Source organism: Euphorbia lathyris, chromosome 2 (assembly GCF_963576675.1).
Source record: "Euphorbia lathyris chromosome 2, ddEupLath1.1, whole genome shotgun sequence".
Lineage (NCBI taxonomy): Eukaryota > Viridiplantae > Streptophyta > Magnoliopsida > Malpighiales > Euphorbiaceae > Euphorbia > Euphorbia lathyris.
In genome coordinates, this window is record NC_088911.1 from 123,698,595 (window position 1) to 123,719,747 (window position 21,153).

A 21,153-nucleotide genomic window follows, 5' to 3' on the forward strand; every position below is an offset into this window, starting at 1 on the left:
ATCCTAATCTCTCGCTGAGTACTATAACCGAGTACTCAGTCTCTCCTTTCTAATTCTAGAAATGATAAGTGTTTGTCCTAAACAACGATTGCTAAGACACCTTAGATGATTGAATAATCACTCTAGACTTTTACACAAAAGATATGAAATTTAGTGTAAGATTGCTTTGCTTTTTCTTGTAGAACTTTGCGTAGAATTTTGGTCATCGTAATGGCTTGATCAAGTTCTGTATCGAATGAAGCAACTGAAGGGCTCTATTTATAGAGACGTCTGAGGCATCGGTCATTTCGAATTTTGAAATAACCGTTGGAGGGAAACGGCTTCCTGTCGTTGTCACCCAGTCTTGCTCAGAGCTCTCGGCCAATCAGATTTGAGTATCTTCTGTCATCGGTCAGCTTTTGGTCAGCTCGGCAGAATGTCTCTCCATTTATGGTAAGGTCAACTAGATAGCATTCTGTGTCTTCTGAACTTTACCCAAAGTGGAAACACTTTGTTTGGAAGTTGTTCTTGCTCAGCTGCTGTCTTGTACTCTTTGTCGAATCATCTCAGTAGCTTCGTCCCGAAGTTGTTCAACGAAGGTCTTCTAGATCCTTCTCCTGCTGAGCTGCGTTTTGTACATAACGACAGCGTTTTGACATACGCGGGCCGAGTTGCCTTAAACTGTTTGACTTGGGCTCTGACTTCCGTATTGGGCTTTGGGCCTTTTAATCTTTGTGTCTTATAAACAATTTAACTCAACATTGAACAAACACATTAGTAGAATAAATCAAAGCATTTAAACTTAGTGTGTTTAGAATATTTTTTAACTACACTTAAACAATTTTGTCAAATCAAAATTATGTGGAAAGGTGTTTCAACAAACTCCCCCATTTTGATGTTGGCAAAACTATTCAGCGAAGAACTCAGTATTGAGCTCCCCCATGATAATTGACATAATATAACTTAGCAAACTCCCCCGTCAGGGTTGAGCTACTGACTTAGTTTTACTCTAAACATTTAAAGGTTTAATCGAGTAAGTCTAAGGTCAGTTTTCAGATATAGGTCAGCTCATGGAACATATTCTATTTTACTCAGTGTTTAATCGGAAGTTTTAACATTCAGAGGGCGCTGAGTAATTTGTTGTTCAATGAGTCTTATAAGACAATGTTTTATAAACATACAGGTCAATGTCAAACACATTATCAGCATTGGGTACAATCAATAAGTTTTATAAGCATTAAACATAGTTGATGTAATTGAAGATACATAATAACTTAATACTCAGCATCGTATATAATAACTCATAACTCAGGTTTTGGATAAAAAGATGCAAGTATTGATATGAATAGAGGTAGTCAGTGTATACAATAAAAGACAAAAGAAAAACATAGAGACTACACACTTAGCATATACTGAGCTAGCCTACATCTATTTCTTTTTCTTTTGCTTAGACTGACTAAGCTCATGCTGTGTTCTAGCTTGTTCTTTCTCCCCCGTTTTGTCAGCATCGGGAGGAGGAATCCTAAAGGCGTCGGTTAAGACGGCTCTGGTCAGTTCCGTGGACAGCTCCTTAAGTCTATCGGCGCTTTCATTGACGCCGTCAAAGACAGCAACTCCATCATCTGAGACCTCTTTGGGTATATTGAGTTTAGCAGCGCTGATCATGCTTACTATGAAAGCTTGAGATTTACCTATCCAGGTAATTGCATCTGACAGACCAGCAACGACTTGATGAAATGTCTTCAGCAAGGCTGAGTCGTAGTATTGACGCTGAATGTTGTTGTGACGTACATGGTTGAAGGTTTGTTTGGTGACAGACAATATCTCATTTTGCTTCATGGCGTTAGTGTCCATCTCTTGTTTGTTCAAGTTCAGCAATCGAACAGCCTCTCCAATTTGCTCCACTGAGCATTGAGAATAGGAGACCATTTGCTCGTTGGTCTTGATTTGCTCAGTGTGAAGCTGAGCAAAGAGCATTTTGACTTCATCAGAAGTTGCATATCGCGTGTTCGTAGGTGACAAGGTCTGAACTTGACCTTGAAGAGTGTTGAGATGTTGAACTATTGTCAGCTGGAGCTCAGCCAGCTTTGTGATGGAATCCTGCTTAGGTTGCTGTGCTTGAATGGAGACTATGACACTCAGCAAATCCTTGAATCCCTTAACTTCATTGAGAAGCTGAGTTACGTGGGAGAGCTGAGTTGTCTCAACAGTAGAAGACCCAGCAGCAGGCGGAGTGGTTTGATGAAGGTCTTTAATTAATGTTTGCACCGAGTCGATGATTCTTTTACCAGACTCGGTGGCATGCAAGTAGCTGAGAGAGCCTTCATTAACTTACCTAGTTTCCTCAGTATGACCGGTTGGAAGAGGAGTCAAAGGAATAACATGGTCAGTGACTGGAAGTGTGTTTTCAATCTGCACTTGAGTCTCGGGTAGAGCTGATTGATCGGCAGAAGTGTTGATTGGAGAAGAAGTAATCTGAATGTTGTCTGTGCTGACTGGAGCAGGAATGTCCTGAGTCAGCACAATGCTTGTAGTAACAGCATTGACGGGAATTTGCTCCATTTGGCTTGTAGAGTTAGCGGAAGCATTCAAGTCGGCGTGTTCCTTTGGTGAAGAAACAGAGGCTTGCTTTTCAAGAGAAGCCGATGGAGTAGAAGATGTTTGTTTTCTGAAAAAATTCAGCTTGAGTGTAGAAGGGTCCTTGGTCGGCTTCTGGATAACAAGGTCAGGGACAGTTGGTTGAATTGCCTTTACCAGTCTTCTTCGACGACGAGGAGGAGTGTCAGCTTGGATGGACTCTATGGAGTGAGAGGGGGAAGTTTCTTCTTGATCAACATTGGGTTGGTCAGGTTCTTGTTCTTCTCCAGCAGCCAACTCAATATTGGTTGGTGTAGACACCGAGTCGGAGGACCTGTGACGAAAACCTGAAAACAAGACGGTTGAAGCGATTGATTCCGGAAGTTTTGAAAAACAAAAAATATATAAAGAATGATAAGTACATAATAAGGAAGAAAGAGTTATGGCGGGTCGCTGTTGCCAGTGGGGTGGCTCGCGAATGCTTAGCGGCATGGTGCGAGCGCTTAGCGGCATACGACGCGCGCTCGACGTCCGAGCGATGCACGGGCCCGGTGGCGCGGAGCGCGCTCTCGTCGGCCACGGGGCGTGTGCGCCCGGCAGCGCGAACGCGCGTTCGACGGCCGCGACGCGTGGGCGCCCGACGGCACGGAACGCACGCTCGACGGCCGCAGGGCGTGCGCGCCCGACGGCGCGAGACGCGCCCCGACGACCGTTGGGCGAGCACCCACCAACGTCGGGCGAACGCCCAACGGCGGTTGGGCGCTCGCCCAACAATTGTTGGGCGATCGCCCAACAATGTTGGGCGATCGCCCAACAATGTTGGGCGACGCCCGATTCTTTTTGGGCGTCGCCCATTCCGCCGGGGATCCGTTTGCCTATAAAAGGCACGGATCCCCATGCATTTGAGAGGAGGAGGGGAGATTCTTTGGAGCTTTCTCACTCTAAACATTTTTAGAGAGAGAAAGTCAATTTTTTGGAGAAAATATTTTTTTCCCCAAAAAAATCCAAATTTTCCCAAAGTTAAATTTTTACTAAAAAACACAAAAAACCGGAAAATCACGACTCGTGGAATCAATCGGCTTCGACCGTCAGATACCGAATTTAAGGTATTATCCGAGGACTAGACTCTTTTATTTTATTTAATTTATTTCTTTTCCTTTATTTATTTTTATGTTATAATTTTATTTATTTTGTCATTTATTTATTTATCACGTTTTATTTAATTTTTCGTATTTATTTAATTCTCGTCTCTTGTTAGATAAACGTTCGGTTTTGTTTTGAAGTAAAAAACCTCGTTTTGATATCCCAATACGAACCGTGATCCGATTAAAAGGTAGTTCGGGTATCGAAAACGTTGTAATTATAAGTTTTAACTAAAAAATTTCCAAATAATGTTTTAAAATAAAAACGTCGTTTTAGGAACTTCCGTTATTGACTATGATCCATTTTTTGTAGTTCGGAAATCCAAAACGATTGAGTTAGACTTAATTTAAAGCTTTTGAATAAATCTGGAAACAATTGGAGTGCTGCTGTAATTTTCCGTTTCTGTCACTAATTGCTGTTTACCGACGGATTTTCCGTCGGTAAATCTACTGGAATGTAAAAAATGCTGTTTTGGTCCCTGTTTCTTAACTTTTAAGCTTTTGGTCATTTGTATATATATGTATATTTATGTAATATATATTTTCAAACTATTTTTAGACATTTGGTATATATAATTATTTGGGATGTTTATATATCATTTTTTATTAAATATAAGTATATGTATATATATCTTATATTTCCGTTTTCATTCAGTTGAGCTATATTGGATTTTATTTTAAATGTTATTTACTTGAGCATTTTGGAGATAATTAGTAAATATTAGTGGATAAATATATATTATTTTTTACATTTAAAATTACATTAGTTATGTATATATATAGTTTTGGGATATTTGGGTTATATTAGTTATTATTAAATAAAACTATTTTGGTGACAAATGTTATTTTCTTATCTAGGAGTTTTATTTACTATTTTCACATGTTTAAAGTATAAATGTATTATATTTAGTATTTTCATATATGTATTATATAGTCTCTTTTCATTAACTTTTATTTCATATTTCCTTTTTGGATTAAAATGTATATATATATGTTTATATTATTTTCTTTATTCTTTTGGGCCATTTAGGGGTCCATGTTTCAAATGGGCTTTATTTGGGAGTGAATTTTGGTTTAAATATGTTTAATATTGTAATTATAACAAGTAGAGAATCCACTAAGGAAAAAGGGAAAAATAAATCACAAAAAGAGTTTTCAATTTAATTATTTAAACTAATGGTTTTTTAGAGGTTCCTAATGTAAATAAATAGTGTTTTCTTGACATTTCAAAATCGTTTCCCAAAACATCACGCTTTAAAACCTTAGTCCGTTCCAACGACGGATTAAGGAACCTTGTAATTAAAATCGTTTTCATTGTGAATAATAGAGTTTTTGAATCGTTTTCTTAAATGATTTGTACAAAATAAAATTGACTTGTATGTTTAACCACGTTTTCTTATCAAAGGTTTTTATCCCAAACGCTTTCAAACACTCGAGTCGTTCCAACGGCAATTCGGGTGAACTTCATCAAACGGGGTTTTTAAAACGCACCCAAATCGTTCCAACGGCGATTAAGGTACGAACCATGACAATAAATTCGTTTTGGGGAAATAAGTTAGCATAGAATTAACACGCAACACGACATGTAAATCACGTTGTAACTAAATCACTTCTTTCTTCCCCCCTCTCTTTGTATGAATATTGAACTGGTGTAAATGGGTGATTCTTTACTAAAGTGGCTTTTCAATAATATATGCTCAAAACGGTTTCTAAAAAGAGAAAGAAAAGGTTTCAAATGAATTTTAAACTTAAAGAAGTATACGATTAGTCCGTTATCGCCTAACATGTTGAGTAGGAGGCCGGTGGTTCATAACCGGGCGATGTCGGGGTGCCTAGTAGCCTTTCTCCAGAAAGGAGCTAGCCTTCTCGGTTCGTACCTAAGTTTCCCGAACCCACACCGGTCTCCCGCAAGGGATCGGTGTTCATTTTCCCATTCGTGGGTGGCGACTCTTCCATATCTCCGAGCTCCGGTCCTGTCGAGCAGCTTGATTCCACGATTGGTTGCTTTCGGCGCCAATCACCGCTTACGTCGCCATGAGGTGTCCACCCCCCGGTCCGCCCAGGAGATTAGGCCACGGCACCTCGTCTAACAAGTGGCGACTCTGCTGGGGAAGCGAGAAATTTGATTCCGGAAGGCGTGTATTAAGCCCTTAACGGGGACGGATCATATTATTTCTTTTCGTATGCATTCATGTGCATTATTGCAAACCTTTTGGGTAATTTCTGCGAAACCTCTAGCGAGAGTCCATTCGTCGCTCGAAAGAGGCTAGTGTAAGTTCCCCCTTACAGTAAGGCGCCAAAGGGTCCCCATCCATTCGTTAGGGGCGAATTTGTGCGGTCCTGTGAGGTCCCACGCTCAGCCGTGTCAGCATATAGTAACCTTAGAAGTTGCCATAGGATTACCCGTTACTATTTTTGGCGTGATAAATGAATCAGTTCGTGTTTTCAAATCGCCATGATACGTGTCTAAATCCTAAAGTATGTAAAGAAAATGAAATGATGCGTTAATATATACTCTTGAGTCGACATACTAATTACCCTAAAACATCGAAACGATTTAAACTAAAGACGACTTAGTCATCTCGTATGAATGAACATGTGCGGCCCGCCTTGTCCCTTTCTGTGTCCCGACGAAGGCACATGTTCAGGAAATGCGTTACGACGTAAGCACGTATTAGTATGCATCGGTTTGGTGTTAAGGATAGTTACATTTCGATACAAAAGACTATATTAACAGTAGCCGTTATTCACATTATTTAAATAAATTGGGATAAAACGGGATCATAACGAAACGAAAACGAAGAACATTTCTGTTTCGAACGACCCTGTCATAACGTGAAAAGTTTCGCGCACGTAGCCCGTCCCTTCCGAATAAAAGATGAGCTTTTACGTTATGCCCCGTGTCGTTCTTAAGAGAAATGGACGTGTCCGCAGAAGTGACTAAGAAAAGAAAAGCGAAAAATGAACTAAACGACCAAAATCATTCCGAATTTACGATATATGTCAATCCCGAGCGTAGTTAAAGAAAATAAACCAATGCCGTTGAATACGTGCCTCGAACGAGTGTATACCCCGTTTAAAATCTCAAAGCCGAATTAAGCCAAACCATATAATTGTGCCATATGGACGAGACTGCGGGCTTTGACTAACGACTCGATCATTTCGACCGTTACCAAAACTGCAAGAAATATGGCCCGATATACGTGTTTGCTTAAGTCGTGCCTAAAGGAAAGAGAACGGTGGTATCCTCGCTTTGAATAGGCATGCGATTCAACGAAACGTTGATTTTCTATAACCACACTAAGATGATATATCCCGTGGATTGGGAAGAACAACGAACCGTTGCTAGCCGAAAGGTTACCGTGCGCTCAAAATAAGGCTCGCCGTCTTTTCACGTAGCTAAAATGAGCAAACGGATCCTCGACGCTAAGAACAAACGCGTTACGCGATGAGTCCGTTCCCTAAAATAAAATCCAAAAGTGATTCCATCACTAAATAAACACGTGGTTACGTCTCTCGATAGATCCAAAAGATCCCGTTGTAATCCAAAAATCGAGACACGAACCCGCGCGAACAAAAGGGAACGAGTCATTGACAATAACGAATGATTAGACTAGAAGAATAACTCGTACCACGTCTAAAAAAACTGAGATGCGCTCAAAGGGAGTCAAAACCCGAACTAATGCGTCTCACGAAAGGACGAAAGACGAGTTATTCCGAAAGGACAATCCAACTTGGTCGATTTCTTAGTCGCTGAACGCTGATGCGTCAAAAACGAACTGTGTTGTATGGTGAATGATTTATTTTTCCGCAATAATCGACGGCATCATGCGTCCCCTGGACCGCAATGTGAGCCCCAAAGAAAGAGACTTGGACCATCGAGTGTGTGGAGGAATAAGGGTGGAAGAGAGATGTTGTGATACGTGTAATTAAACTAACGTTTGTTCTTCTTATCTTATATATCCGTAAATAAATAAACGCACACACCACGAATCATGCATATAAAATCATGCATACATACTAATGGATACCGTTCACGCAGATGTCATCATTAAGCGATTGTGGTACCGAGAGAGCAATCGGCTAGTTAGGCAGTTCGACCAGTTACAGATTGACAGTTCTGAATCGGCAGTTGTGGCTTCGGAATCATCTTCGTCCGAGTATACTAAGTCTTCAGCCAGTATGTCTGCGACCGATGAAAAAGTGGCCGGATTGGAAAACTCTGTGAACAACATTAATGAGCAGTTAGCGGTGATAGCGGCCCAGTTAGCTAAGCTGGCCATGGGAGATGACAAAAGTGGCAGTAAACACGCTGAGAATGAGGTGAACGATGGCCCTCGCTTTGGGAATGAGGAGGATTATCAGGATTATATCCGAAAACAGCTGGAAAAAGAGAAAGCTAAGGAAGAGGAATGGAAGCAATACATCACGCAGGAGGTGCAGGACTTGCGCGGAGGAAGTTCCGGAAGTCAGGACTTTTATAACTTGAAGAATTGTTTATCGGCAACGGCTTTGCCTTTGAAATTCCGGCTCCCTGACATGAAAAAGTTCGATGGAACTGGGGATCCCACTGCCCACATGAATCAGTATGTCGCTGTAATGAAGCACACGATCCTTACTGAGGATCAAGTCCTAGGGCTGTTTAACACTTATCTTGAGCGGGCTGCCCTCACATGGTTTCATGCATTACCAATGGTGACGAAGAGGGATTGGAAGGAATTAGCGAAGTCATTCATCGCTCAGTATAGCTTCAACACCATGCTTGAGGTCACTTTGAAGGAACTTGAGAGCACTAAGCAACAGGCTGGGGAATCTTTTTCCGATTTTGTGAAAAGATGGAGGGCTAAGGCCGCGGTCATGAAACAGAAGCCGGTTGAGCAAGATCAGATTCGAATGGTGGTTGGCAACACATTGCCGTATATCAAGAATGAGTTGCGGTATATGCCGTTTACCGATTTCAATCAGATGTATAGTTGTGCCTTGACAGTCGAGGGGGATGGAGAGCCGAAGAAAGCATACACTAAATGGACGAAGTCTGGGTATAGTGGCGGAGGGCCGAGTGCGAGTGCAGAATCTGCAGTAGTGAAAGTGCTTGATCTTAATGCTATCGAAAAGAGGCGGTTCGCCAAATTTGATCAGACTTACGCAAAGGTTTTCGAACGTTTGCAGAAGAAAGGACTATTGAAAGCCCTTACCCCTTATAACAAAGCTCCACCTACTCCGTAGATACAGGCTAGAGGGTATTGTGAGTTCCACAGCAGTCATGGGCATACAATTGAGAATTGTGAGAGGCTGAAACACGAAATCCAGGATTTAATCGAGGAGAAAAAGATAGCTGATCCTTCGTCAGCAAACCCTTCCACTAGGCGTAATCCATTGCCTAATCATAGGGTGAGCATGATCGGAGTTGGTTTGACAGAATGCGTAGTGATGGAATCCTTCGAGGAGAACGTAGAGGAGTTGCTGGATTCCGACGAAAGGAACAATGTAGGAAATGGTCTATATGTGTCCTTCCTTGGCGAGGAACAAGAGGATGAACCGATGGAAGAAGGATTGGATGGTGGAGCACCGTATGATGAAGATAGTGTCGAAGAGACCGGAGAAGGGTCGTCTCGAACTATTGTGCCAGAATTGGGTCTGTTTAGTGGTGGAGGAGATCCCGAGGTGCACTTGCGTGAATATATGCACGATATGTTTGTTGAATCCTTCGGAGTGGATGAGATTGCTCAGTGGTTCCACCATTCTCTGATAGGCGAGACTTTGGGGTGGTTTCACTCATTACCCGACTCTTGCAAGTATGATTGGGATCAATTGTCAGATCTATTTCTAGAAAAGTATCAAAGGGCTGAGGACAGGGCCGCGGAGCGCTTCGCAATGCAGATTGGACCTATCAAGGGTCCGTTGCCGAGGGTTAGCAAATATAATGGCAACAAGGACCCTATGGAGCACCTTCACTTCTACTTATCGGCCATGTCGCCCTTGGGTTTTAAAGAAGAAGCGATCACTAGCTTGTTTTGTAATTCGTTGATGGGTGAACCATTAATGTGGTACATGTCGTTGCCGATGTATGTTAAGACCGATTGGGCGGCAATGACGAAAAGATTTATCAAGGAGTACACAGTATGGATGCTGGCAAAGCAAACCCCGGATTCCCCGTCTTACCAAACACCTGATGCGGTGTTAGCGATGCCTAGGTACGGTGGATACCAGGATCCTTTTGAGCATGCGAGGTTATTCCGCAATCATATGTATGACGCCGGATTCCCGCAGTGTGAATTACATGAACATTTTCCGGAAACCTTAATGGGAGAAGCCTTGTTGTGGCATCAAGGCCTATCGGAGGAGGAAATGGGTCATTGGGTACCACTTAGGAGTGCCTTTGTGGCAAGATATGAGATGTATGTTCCATGGACGGGATCCCTGAAAGATTTGGATAGGATCAGACAATTCCCCGAGGAACCATTTGTGGACTATGCTAGGAGGTGGAGGCACCGTTATGCACTAGTACAGAAATAGCCTACCGCCACGCCTTATTGGCTACGGTTATTTAAAAAACCGTGGCTACAAGTAATTAGAATCGGTTATTTAAAAAATCGACTCAAATAAATACGCTATTAGGGTCGGTTTTTTTAAAAAACCGACTTTAAATGTAATTTTTGAAAATGGTCAGCGGTTTGGCGGGTCATTGGCTTCAGTTCTTATTGAACCGAGGCCAATGGCCCAATAATCAGCCTCGGTTTAATGTAAACCGAAGCTAATTAGTCAGTAAATTACTGGATTAATTGGGTCGGTTCAAAAGAAAACCGACGCCAATTCCTTATTAGAGTCGGTTAATTAAATAACCGACTCTAAAACCCCAGTTAAGCACGACATATCGTGCTCCTCCTTCTTCTACTCTCCTTTTGCGCAACCTAGCAGCTTTCTCTTCCTTCCTCTCCTTAGCTCGGTTTGAAGTTTCATCCATTGGTTTCGTTCCTGTTTCGATTGTGGTAGAAGCAACAGAAAAGAGGTTAGTGAATGTGTTTGAATTGTTATTCTTCAGTGGATTTTGAACTCTATCTTCTCCGCTACTTTATGATTTTGTTTTTCTGTGTCCTTCCCTTTCGATTTATATGAGTTTATTGGTGTTCAATCTTCTGGGTTCCGTCTGGGTTGGTGTTGGTTCTTCTGGATTTTGTTGGTTTCGGTCTTCTGGGTTCTGTCCCTGTTCATGTTCGTTCTTCTGGATTTGGTTATAATTGCGTATTTCTCTCTTTTATTACTTTCTTTTAATTTCTTGTTTCAATTTATTACCTTCTTTAATTTCCAGATTATCCATACCCTATCCGCTGTTCAGATATTGAATCTTTTGTTTCCAAGTATCCTGGCTTCCAATTCAAAACAATTCCAGATTGTTTCTCAATCAGTGATGGGCCAAAAGATCCAGCTGATTGGTTAAGAGAATTTTTAGATGAAACAAAGAAGAAAAGCAAGCCTATTTTGAAACTAGTAGAACTAAACCATCCTTAATTAATCATTGAATTGAATTATTAAGTGATCCAAAGCTTGTTAGTTTATGTTAATTAAAGAAGTTTCAATGTATGGAATCTTGTCTTCACCAGCAGTATGGAATCCTGTCTTCACCTGCTCTGTGATTGCCATACAATACAAGCTTGCACTATTAGAATGATTTGATTCAAATTTGCAAAGTGTTTTTGTTTGCTGATAATTTAGGTGAAAAGTGGTGTCGAGGATAAGTTACACCCTTTCATGTGATTTCAAATTCTAGCATTTTCTTCCTTGTTTACTACTCTTAATTCCAAGAATCTGGTGCATTAATTTATGCACATGTCTTGAATAGTTTGTTTAGTGAAATTGATGTGATGAATCTAAATTAGTAGTGGTTGTCTGTGCATTAATTTGTGCACATTTCAGGGGTTTGAGGTAAAAGCAAGAAAGGATTTATTTGAATTTAGATTTACTGATAACAGTACAAAGTATGGACCTACTGGTTTTTGCTCTTGGAGGAGAGGGAGGATGTTTATCGAGGAGATTTATGGTTTTGTTTAGAGTTATTGTTTTTGTCTATCATGTAAGCAAGTTTTGGGTTTTGATTATAAAGATTTCATTCATGCTTTTTTCATCTGCTACTGCTACATACTGCTACTATTCTTTCTTGTAATGAATGAGCTTTGAATGTCTAAAAAGAAGTAGGAAAGACTTGCTAGCTGCTAATCATTCATAGACATAACAACTTTTGTTTTAATTTTGTGTAAATTGCCTTTTTTTAGAGACAATTTCTGAAGCCTCTTGCATATCCAGGACAATTAGAGAAATAATAATTTGAGTTTGCTACGTAAATAAACAAGTATGGATTACTTCTTTCTAACCTAATAATATTTCTGCACCTTCTGCCTTTGCAGCCTAACTCTTAGTTGGAGGGAAGTTCTGAAGTATAAACAATTGATGAAGTTGGATTTTATCTTAGTTGGATTGCTGAAGTTAGGTTAAAATGACAGTGTTTTATATGTGAAGGCTAAATCTTTTGTTCCCTAATAATCATAGAGCTAAATGTATATTTTATCTTAGTTTATGGACTTCAGTGTATATATATATTAGAAATTCCTCTTAAAAATATATCTCAATCAACTTTTTTCCATTGTCAATATGGAAATCAGTTTATTCACACTCCTATCATGATCTTTTAGAGCCGCTTTTTGTTTTGGGCTACCACATTCACACCATGAACGGTATAGTTAGAAGAATAGACAATAATGCATCTGATAATTAATAAAATGTATTTGAATGGGGTCCCTTTTAAGGGGGTTTTTTTCATAGAGAGAAGAGAAGGCACAAGGGTTTCGTGATCATTCTTTCTCTTCACTTCATAGAAAGAGACAGAGACAGAGAGAGATTTTCTAATCCTAGTGTACCTAAAATCATGTTCATGTTTCTTAATTAGCTATTGAAGACAAAACCTTCCTCCTTGACAAGATTCTTCCTTTTAATACTTTTTGCTCCTTACATATTACATTCGTCTAATGCATTTCAGGATCCTTTCTAACATGAAAACTCTTTCTGCAGAATCTGATTTACAATCATAGGGAAGTGAAGATAGTAAAGGAAACTTATTGTATCCAAGGCCAGTTGCACAAACAGGATCACAGGTTATTTGTCATCTTTGTGCTTATTCATACTTTTCCTTCCCCCATTTATTTCCTTTCAATAGTTATAGGAAATGTTTTATTCACAAGTAATCATATGATATGAACTAATGGAACAGAACTACTTTGTTATGGCTAGCCATGAACAAATGTGTTTTACAAAGTTGCACAAATAAAGTTTTGAGCTATACTATGATGCTTTGATTCAATTGAAATTGCGTTTGTACATTATTTTGTTATTCAGTCAATTCTAATGCATACTAAATAAAGAAGTTAGCTTGCTTCATTCTAAGAATTCTTGCACCTCTAATCAAGAAAAAGTTTGGCACTTCATGTTTTGTTGTAAACAAGACCATACAAGTCAAGGTATAGACAGTGATCTCCATGCCAATTTACTGGCTGTTTAGATATAATAAGTGATGTGGTCGATCAAAAAAATTCCATGTTCAAGCAAACTGTTCGACAATTAACTATGGAGCATCTTATAAAATAATTCAGAGATTTTTGTTATCTTATTTGCTAAAATAGTGATCATTCTTTATCTTGGTTTGTTTGCTTTAATTCAGAGGTTGGAATTTTGTTAGAGATAAGATATCAAAATAGGCCTAAGGTTTTTGGGGAAGTACCAATTTAGGCTTAACGTCCAAAATAGCACCAATATAGGCTTAACGTTTACAACATAATATCAATTTAGGCTTAACGTTTACAATATAGCATCATTTTAGGCCTCACGTACAAAATAGCACCAATATAGGCTTAACGTTTATAAAATAATACGAATTTAAGCTTAACGTTTACAAAATATATCCAATTTAAGCTAAACATCTGATTATGATTTTGGAACTATTGGTTGGACCATATTCACCTAACGCCATAAAATGCCTTCTTTCAGAAACAACTTTTCTTAAAGAGAACTGCAATTGCGGCTCGCTCAAAAGCAGAAAGATAGGCAGGGTGAAGGAAAAGAATTCCGGCTTGAAAGAAAGCTAACAGGTCTTTATTCTTTAATTGGATTAAGCGAACTACCAATGGCGGGAATCGATGCTTTGGAATAGAGGGAATCACAAGAGAAAAACTGAAACTGTCAGGGCACGATAGCCAGCGAGTTTGAGTTTGAGTAATTTTTGCTGCCAAAGTTGTGCTAGCCTCTGGAACCCATTGTTTTGGTGCTATAATTTCAGGTGATATTCACAATATAGACTTTGGCAAATCCCAAATGAGTATATTCACAATATAGACTTTGAATACATCTTCCTAGGATTCTTCTTTTTTGTGGCTTTAATCTAGCATGTCTCACATAAGTGATCACTGTATGCCTATATAGTCCTATATAAGGTTATTAGACAAGGAGTAAAAGAAGATGAACTATGTGCAGGGTGTTTACAGTATATCATAATTTGGATTCTTTAGATATGAACTTTTCCTTTGATTCCTTTTTGAATTAAACACTAGTAGCTCAAATTTGATGTACAAATGAAATTATGTAAATGCTATATCAATGAGTTCGAGTTTTATTGTGTTATTGTTGAATTTTGTTGTTTTGTGATTGTGGAATATTAAACTGCAATTTCCATTCTATTTTGTAAACTCGTTGCCGTAAATTAGTATTATCCTCTGAATGCTAATGACACTATTAGTATTATGCCTTTTTGACTTAGAATTTTGGAGCCAATCTCAGAAATCAAAATTGAAAAATGTTGCATTTTATAGATTTTTGTAACTGCAGATTCATCACACCCAAAGTTTAGTTAACTAAATTGTAGGCTCGTATTTACTTTGAGGATCAAATATAGAAATATGTAGACAGGAAACACAAATTATGACTTCGGTGTCTATATTAAATGCAATTTTGAGTGCAAAAGACATTATTAAATCTTATAATAAACTTGGGTGGTAGTTTGTTTACTTTCCTTCTTCACTTTGGTAATCTCATAGATGGTAGAAATGTGTCTTACTCGTAATAGTTTTTATCAATTCTAATTTGAACCAATGTGTTTCACTGAGCTTTGTTTCCCTCGAGAGCCTTTCAATATACCCATTGGAGATTAGTTTGGTCTAATTATTGCGAAGGTTTGTACTGTAATCATTCCGGTGTAGTATTTGAATATTCAATATTGCAATATATTTATTCTGCATTATATGGATCTGTGTTATACTTTGTATTGCTGGTTTATTTTGCTTACCACCGAACTCAATATGACCTTTATCTAGGACTCTGTATTTTCACATTCAAAGGCGCAATCATATATCAGACGTGATAGAAACATCTCCTAGTGAAGATCCTAAATGCCTATTGCCAATATGTTACTGATGGCTTTTTCTATTATTTAAAACATTGCATTGATGAAAGTGAATGTGATTAGTTGCTTCAACAATTTATCTGTGGTTGTGCACTGTGCTATAGGTATTGCACTGGAGGAATCAGATGTGAAATGGCATCAGCTTATATTAGATCGAAAGGTCCTGGATTTGAAAATGTTTTTCAGGTAACCTTCTTAGGTTCTGTGTTGTTTAGTATTAATAATGTCGATTCAAGGAATATTTCTTGTCGTTGATGATAATATTGTACTCGTAATGGGTCTCCGTTTCAGTTATATGGTGGAATACAGCGGTATTTGGAACAATTCCTTGATGGCGGCTTTTTCGTAGGAAAGAATTTTATGTTTGATCATTTGGGTGATTACTTTTCTGTTTCTCTACATTATGTTACGATTTAAAACGAGATATGTACACTAGTATTTGAAATTCCTTGTGCTTTGTAGTTAAGACTTATTGACAGTATGGCATTCGTTACAACTTCTTGATTTTTCTCGGTTGGGACTGTAGGATATCTGGATTGTATGATATCATAAAAGGTGTGGTGAAATTGAGTGTTTTATGGCCTGTCAAATTTATGAAGAAAGTATGGAGAAATTTTCAGCTGCAAATTATGCTATGGGAAATTCAAGGCGTTGATCCACGTTATGCTGTCGCACCTCAAATCTACCCAATTCAAGGTATGTTTTACCTATTTACTTCAAATATTATATAGTTTATATTATATTAAGCTTAATGATTCAATTAGGTGGGTTTAACATTTTATAATTGCAGAATGATTGAATAATTTGAATAATTTTCCTATCCTGTTTGCTCTGATGCGTGTGACAAGAAGCCTTCTTCAAAATCCACACATACATGTAGAACCTTATGTAAGTTCATTGACTTATTGAATCGAGATGCAGAGATTAATTGATAAAAAAATCCAATAAAGTATCAAAGTCATTGTTCTTTGGATCTGCTATTTTTATGCCATGTGCTCAGTGCTCACTCATGCTGTTTAACATTTAGGTGGTTGAGAGTTTCCTGAACTGATATACAATAGTGAAGTGCTTGATTTTCCTTCCATCTAATTTAGTTTTCCTGTCATTTCTTCAGCTGTATCAATTGATGCCATCTATTATTACCTGCCTAGTTGCTAAAAGGTTGGGGAATCGATTTTCTAAAATCATTGGGAGCTTAGAAACTTCACAGCAAACCTGGTTGCTTCAGTATGCAAAAGGCAAGAATTTTGTTCCTGTTTTGTCAAAAATTTCACATAAATTTAGCCTTATGCTATCAACTTGAATATAAGTATCTTTTTCTGAATTGAGCACTCTTCAGTTAAAGGACATAAGGGAATGATCGGTGATTGGTGCTGCAATTTATATGATATAACTAAGAGTGTGCAATTAGATAAGGATTGAGTTTCTGGCATTGCACATAAGTGATCACTGTATGCCTATATAGTCCTATGTAAGGTTATTCAACCAATTGCATTGGTCGATGGCGAGGGCTTTTGCATCGTCCAATGGACGACGCAAATAGCCCTAAATGGCCGATGCAAATGGTATTTTTGCCACTAGTGTATGGATTCCTTCGGTTAAATTGTTATACAACTAATCTCAACCCTTAAGCAGGAGCTTGATTAACTTAGGCAGGGGATGCTTGTTGGCATCAGTCAGGAGGAGAATTTGAACTTGAGGCAAAAGGTTTTCTGTTGGCATCAGTCATGAGGAGATTTTGAACTTGTTAACTATTGTAGAAGTATGCTTTATACAAGTGATTATTTCCTTGTGTTACAAAATTTAGAACTTAGCATCAGATACATGACATGTACCTTTTCATCTGCTTTTTTTTCAGGTATTAAAAACTGGGAGTTGTTTGCTGATCTATTAGAATGCAAAAGAATGTGACTTATACAAGCATCTTTAGGCTATGCTATTGCTTTTATACATCATCACAGAGACGACACGTGCAGATTTGCGATGTTGATGTGGAAAATTGTGGATTCATGTTGCTTCAAAATACTCTTGATTTCTCAAGCTTAAAGCTTCACTAGAGTTGGTAGACTAAGTGCAGTGTTCTGAACGAGATGATGAAAGTATGAATACTTGTTGACAGCAGAGGAGAGTGCATGATTTCAACATTGCAGATATGTTTAACATCATGTTTTATAGAGTATATTAGAGTATTGATGAGTATATGTCAGTTTTTTTTTTTGTGTTCGCAGTTAATTTCAGTAATATACAACAGGAATACTATGAATCTGTGAATATATCAAAGCTTGTATATATATAGTATGTTAATTAATTATCCTATATTTATGTACATTTTTTTATTATTTTGCATTTAATTCTAGTAATACAGTAGGATCAATCTCGATTATGATAAACGACTTAGGGTAACTAATCTCGTTTACCATTTATTACAGTAATATAGTCGGAAAAAAATAGAGCAGGTTCAATTTGAACCTGCTGCTGTAAAATTGCTAAAAACAATAACATTAGGGTCGGTTGTTCGTAATAAAATTTGAACCGACCCTCATTAGCCACGGTTGCAAAACAACCGACTCTAATATAATTAACATTAGTCATGGTTATAAAACAACCGACTCTAATGATTAGAGCATTGGAGTCGGTTGTTTCCACAATCGACTCCAATGCTTTTATCATTAGCCACAGTTCTTCTACAACCGACTCAAATGATCAGGGCATTGGAGTCGGTTGTTACGAGAGACCGTGGCTAAGGACCCCCTTTAATCACGGGTTTTTGTAAAAACCATGGCCAAAACATAAGATACTAGAGTCGGTTCTATGTAAAAACCGACTCTAATGCCCCTTTGGTCACGGTTGAACAACCGTGGCTAAAGATGCCAAGCATTTGCCACGCCGCCTTTGGTTACGGTCGCGAAACCGTGGCTAATAAGGGTAAATGGCCGTAGCCATATGCCATTTCTATAATTCGTTGATGGGTGAACCATTAATGTGGTACATGTCGTTGCCGATGTATGTTAAGACTGATTGGGCGGCAATGACGAAAAGATTTATCAAGGAGTACACAGTATGGATGCTGGCAGAGCAAACCCCGGATTCCCCGTCTTACCAAACACCTGATGCGGTGTTAGCGATGCCTAGGTACGGTGGATACCAGGATCCTGTTGAGCATGTGAGGTTATTCCGCAATCATATGTATGACGTCGGATTCCCGCAGTGTGAATTACATGAACATTTTCCGGAAACCTTAATGGGAGAAGCCTTGTTGTGGCATCAAGGCCTATCGGAGGAGGAAATGGGTCATTGGGTACCACTTAGGAGTGCCTTTGTGGCAAGATATGAGATGTATGTTCCATGGACGGGATCCCTGGAAGATTTGGATAGGATCAAGCAATTCCCCGAGGAACCATTTGTGGACTATGCTAGGAGGTGGAGGCACCGTTATGAGCAGTGTAACGAAACAATGAGCAATAAGGTGCAGCTTATGTGCATACAACGAGGTGCTATTCTGTTGGCAGCAAGAAGGATGAGCAGAGTGTCCCTCCGAGATTACGACGATTTGATAGGATGGGCGTTGTATGGATCAGCAGATCCCTTTTATTTGAATCCAAACGTTGCTCACATCATGGATTTAATGATTGTGGACATTTGGGAGAGTTCTTCGGACGAGGAAGATGCCAATCGGAGGATTCCTATTAACATTTGGAACGAATCGGACGATGAGCCGGAAATTGCCGTAATAACAAGATCAGGTCGGGTGGCTGAGGGAAAGGCACCTATGGTAGAGACTGAGATATGGGAAGGGTCGGCTCCTAAGCCCGACGACCAAGTTCTCGAGCAGTTGAAGAAGACGCAAGCTAAATCCACGGTGTGGGAAGTTTTATGCCATTCCAAGTACCATCGTGAAAACCTGATGAAAGAGCTGCAGAAATTGGTTATTTCCACCGATACTGAGCCGGCAGCGCTAGCAGGGGAAATTATGGCTCGAAAGAAAACTGAAATCACATTTACCGACGAGGATCTCCCAGAAGAGGGAAAGGCTCACAATAAGCCTTTGTACATCCAAGCGGAAATCAACGGGAAGAAGACTAGCTGTGTGATGGTCGATGATGGATCGGCTATTAATGTTTGTCCGTTGAAACTCTTGTCTAAATTGGGAGTGGAAAGAGGAGACTTGACGGCCTCGGAAACTGTGATTAGGGCTTATGATGATAGCCGAAGGCATATTGAAGGAGTCTTCAAGGCCAAGTTGAAAGTGGGGCCGCATGAAGAAGAAACTGAGTTCACAGTGCTGGATATCCCGGTAACCTTTGCTGTATTGTTGGGACGCCCATGGTTCCATAAGTTGGGAGGTGTGCCCTCCACGCTCCATCAAATGATCAAATTCCCCTTCGGGGAAGAGATAGTGACAATCAGAGCTGAGAAGTTGAGCTCGGTGGCAGCATTGGGAATCGAGCCACAACTTTTCTCCGGGTTCCAAGTTTCCGGGATTTACGAGTCAAGCATGACCACCGATGTGGTGAAGATGATGAAGGGAGGTTTCATCCCAAGAATGGGCTTAGGAGCACACCATCAGGGGTTGCCAGAGTTTCCGGACTTTAAGAGTCAGAAAACCCGGAGGGGTTTGGGATATGAACAGGGAGGTCCGTCCAATGCAAGTAGTGAAGGAAAGGTGGGCCTGAGGAAGTACTTCGTGAATGAGGGGTATGGAAAAGTTTATTCAGGGACCCCCGAGTCATGGACTAGCACAGAAGGGAAGATCCTGCCGGGGTTCGAAATCTTCAATGATGTTGCTGACTGGGGCAAAGGAAAAGCGAGCTGCTTTGTCGAGGAGATTATGGTGCTAGACTTGAATGTCGAGGAGCAAATCATCACCATTGAAGCAACTGCGGGAGCGGTGGACGAGCCTAGTACCTCCAAAGTTCATGAGAAACCCGAGGACCTTGAGGATGAAAATTGTATTACTGCTTTGTTTGAATCAGACGATGTAATCGCCAATACTATCAATGAAATGAATTCTGATTTCGCTTATTTGCTTGATGTTGATCGTGATCATTCCATGCATTCTCATTCATATAACATGCCTACATTTGAAATCAATACAATAGAAATGTCAACTTTCAATCTTGGCACGGATGAAAATCCTAAACTTATACAAATTGCTCAAGAATTAACTATTGAAGAGAGGAAAGAATTCGAGAGAATAATAAAAAAATACGAAATAGTGTTTGCTTGGACATACGAAGACATGCCTGGAATTGATCAATCAATCGTAACTCACCGTATTCCAACATATCCCGAGGCGAGGCCCGTAAAGCAGAAGCTCCGACGCATGAGACCGGAATGGGCAGATAAGATCAGAGAAGAAGTGAAGAAGCAGTTAGAAGCAGGGTTCATCGAAGTAATCGACTATCCCCCTTGGGTCGCAAATGTGGTGCCCATCGCAAAGAAGGACGGCAAAGTAAGAATGTGCGTCGATTATCGAGACCTTAACAAGGCATGCCCCAAGGATGAATTCGCGTTGCCTCATATTGACATGTTGATCGACAGTGCAGCATCAAGTGTCTTACACACGAATGTGGACGGTTTCATGGGCTACATGCAAGTTCAGATGGCCGAAAAACACAAAGCAAAAACCTCGCTCACAACTGAGTGGGGAACATACTGCTACAAGGTAATGCCGTTTGGTTTGAAGAATGTCGGGGCAACTTACCAGCGAATGGCTACAGCACTGTTCCATGATATGATACACAAGGAGGTGGAAGTTTATGTGGATGACATGATGGTCAAATCAGAGACGAGAGAGGGGCACTTCGCTGCACTCGAGAAGTTTTTGGCCCGAATTGCAGAATTCAAACTAAGGTCAAACCCGAAGAAGTGCTTCTTCGACGTTTCATCGGGGAAAATCTTAGGCTATATAATCGGAAATAAGGGAATTGAAGTAGATCCTGACAAAGTGAAAGCCATACGGGAAATGCCGGCACCGAAGAACGAGAAGGAAGTGAGAGGGTTTCTGGGGCA

At 39.7% G+C, this 21,153-nt stretch overlaps 1 long non-coding RNA gene across 4 annotated transcripts; it reads left to right on the forward strand.

Annotated features, from left to right (window-relative positions):
* Window positions 1-10,568: 10,568 nt before the first annotated feature.
* Window positions 10,569-17,480, forward strand: LOC136219779 (uncharacterized). 4 transcript variants are annotated; one of them, XR_010684274.1, is made up of 10 exons: window positions 10,569-10,707; window positions 12,762-12,844; window positions 13,734-14,022; window positions 15,246-15,327; window positions 15,433-15,517; window positions 15,668-15,837; window positions 15,932-16,029; window positions 16,256-16,379; window positions 16,777-16,903; window positions 17,000-17,480. It is a non-coding gene; the product is annotated as an uncharacterized lncRNA (long non-coding RNA). The 4 variants fall into 4 exon arrangements; XR_010684276.1 differs by having other exon boundaries at window positions 15,993-16,029; XR_010684275.1 differs by lacking the exon at window positions 10,569-10,707 and adding an exon at window positions 12,164-12,183.
* The last annotated feature ends 3,673 nt before the right edge of the window (window positions 17,481-21,153 follow it).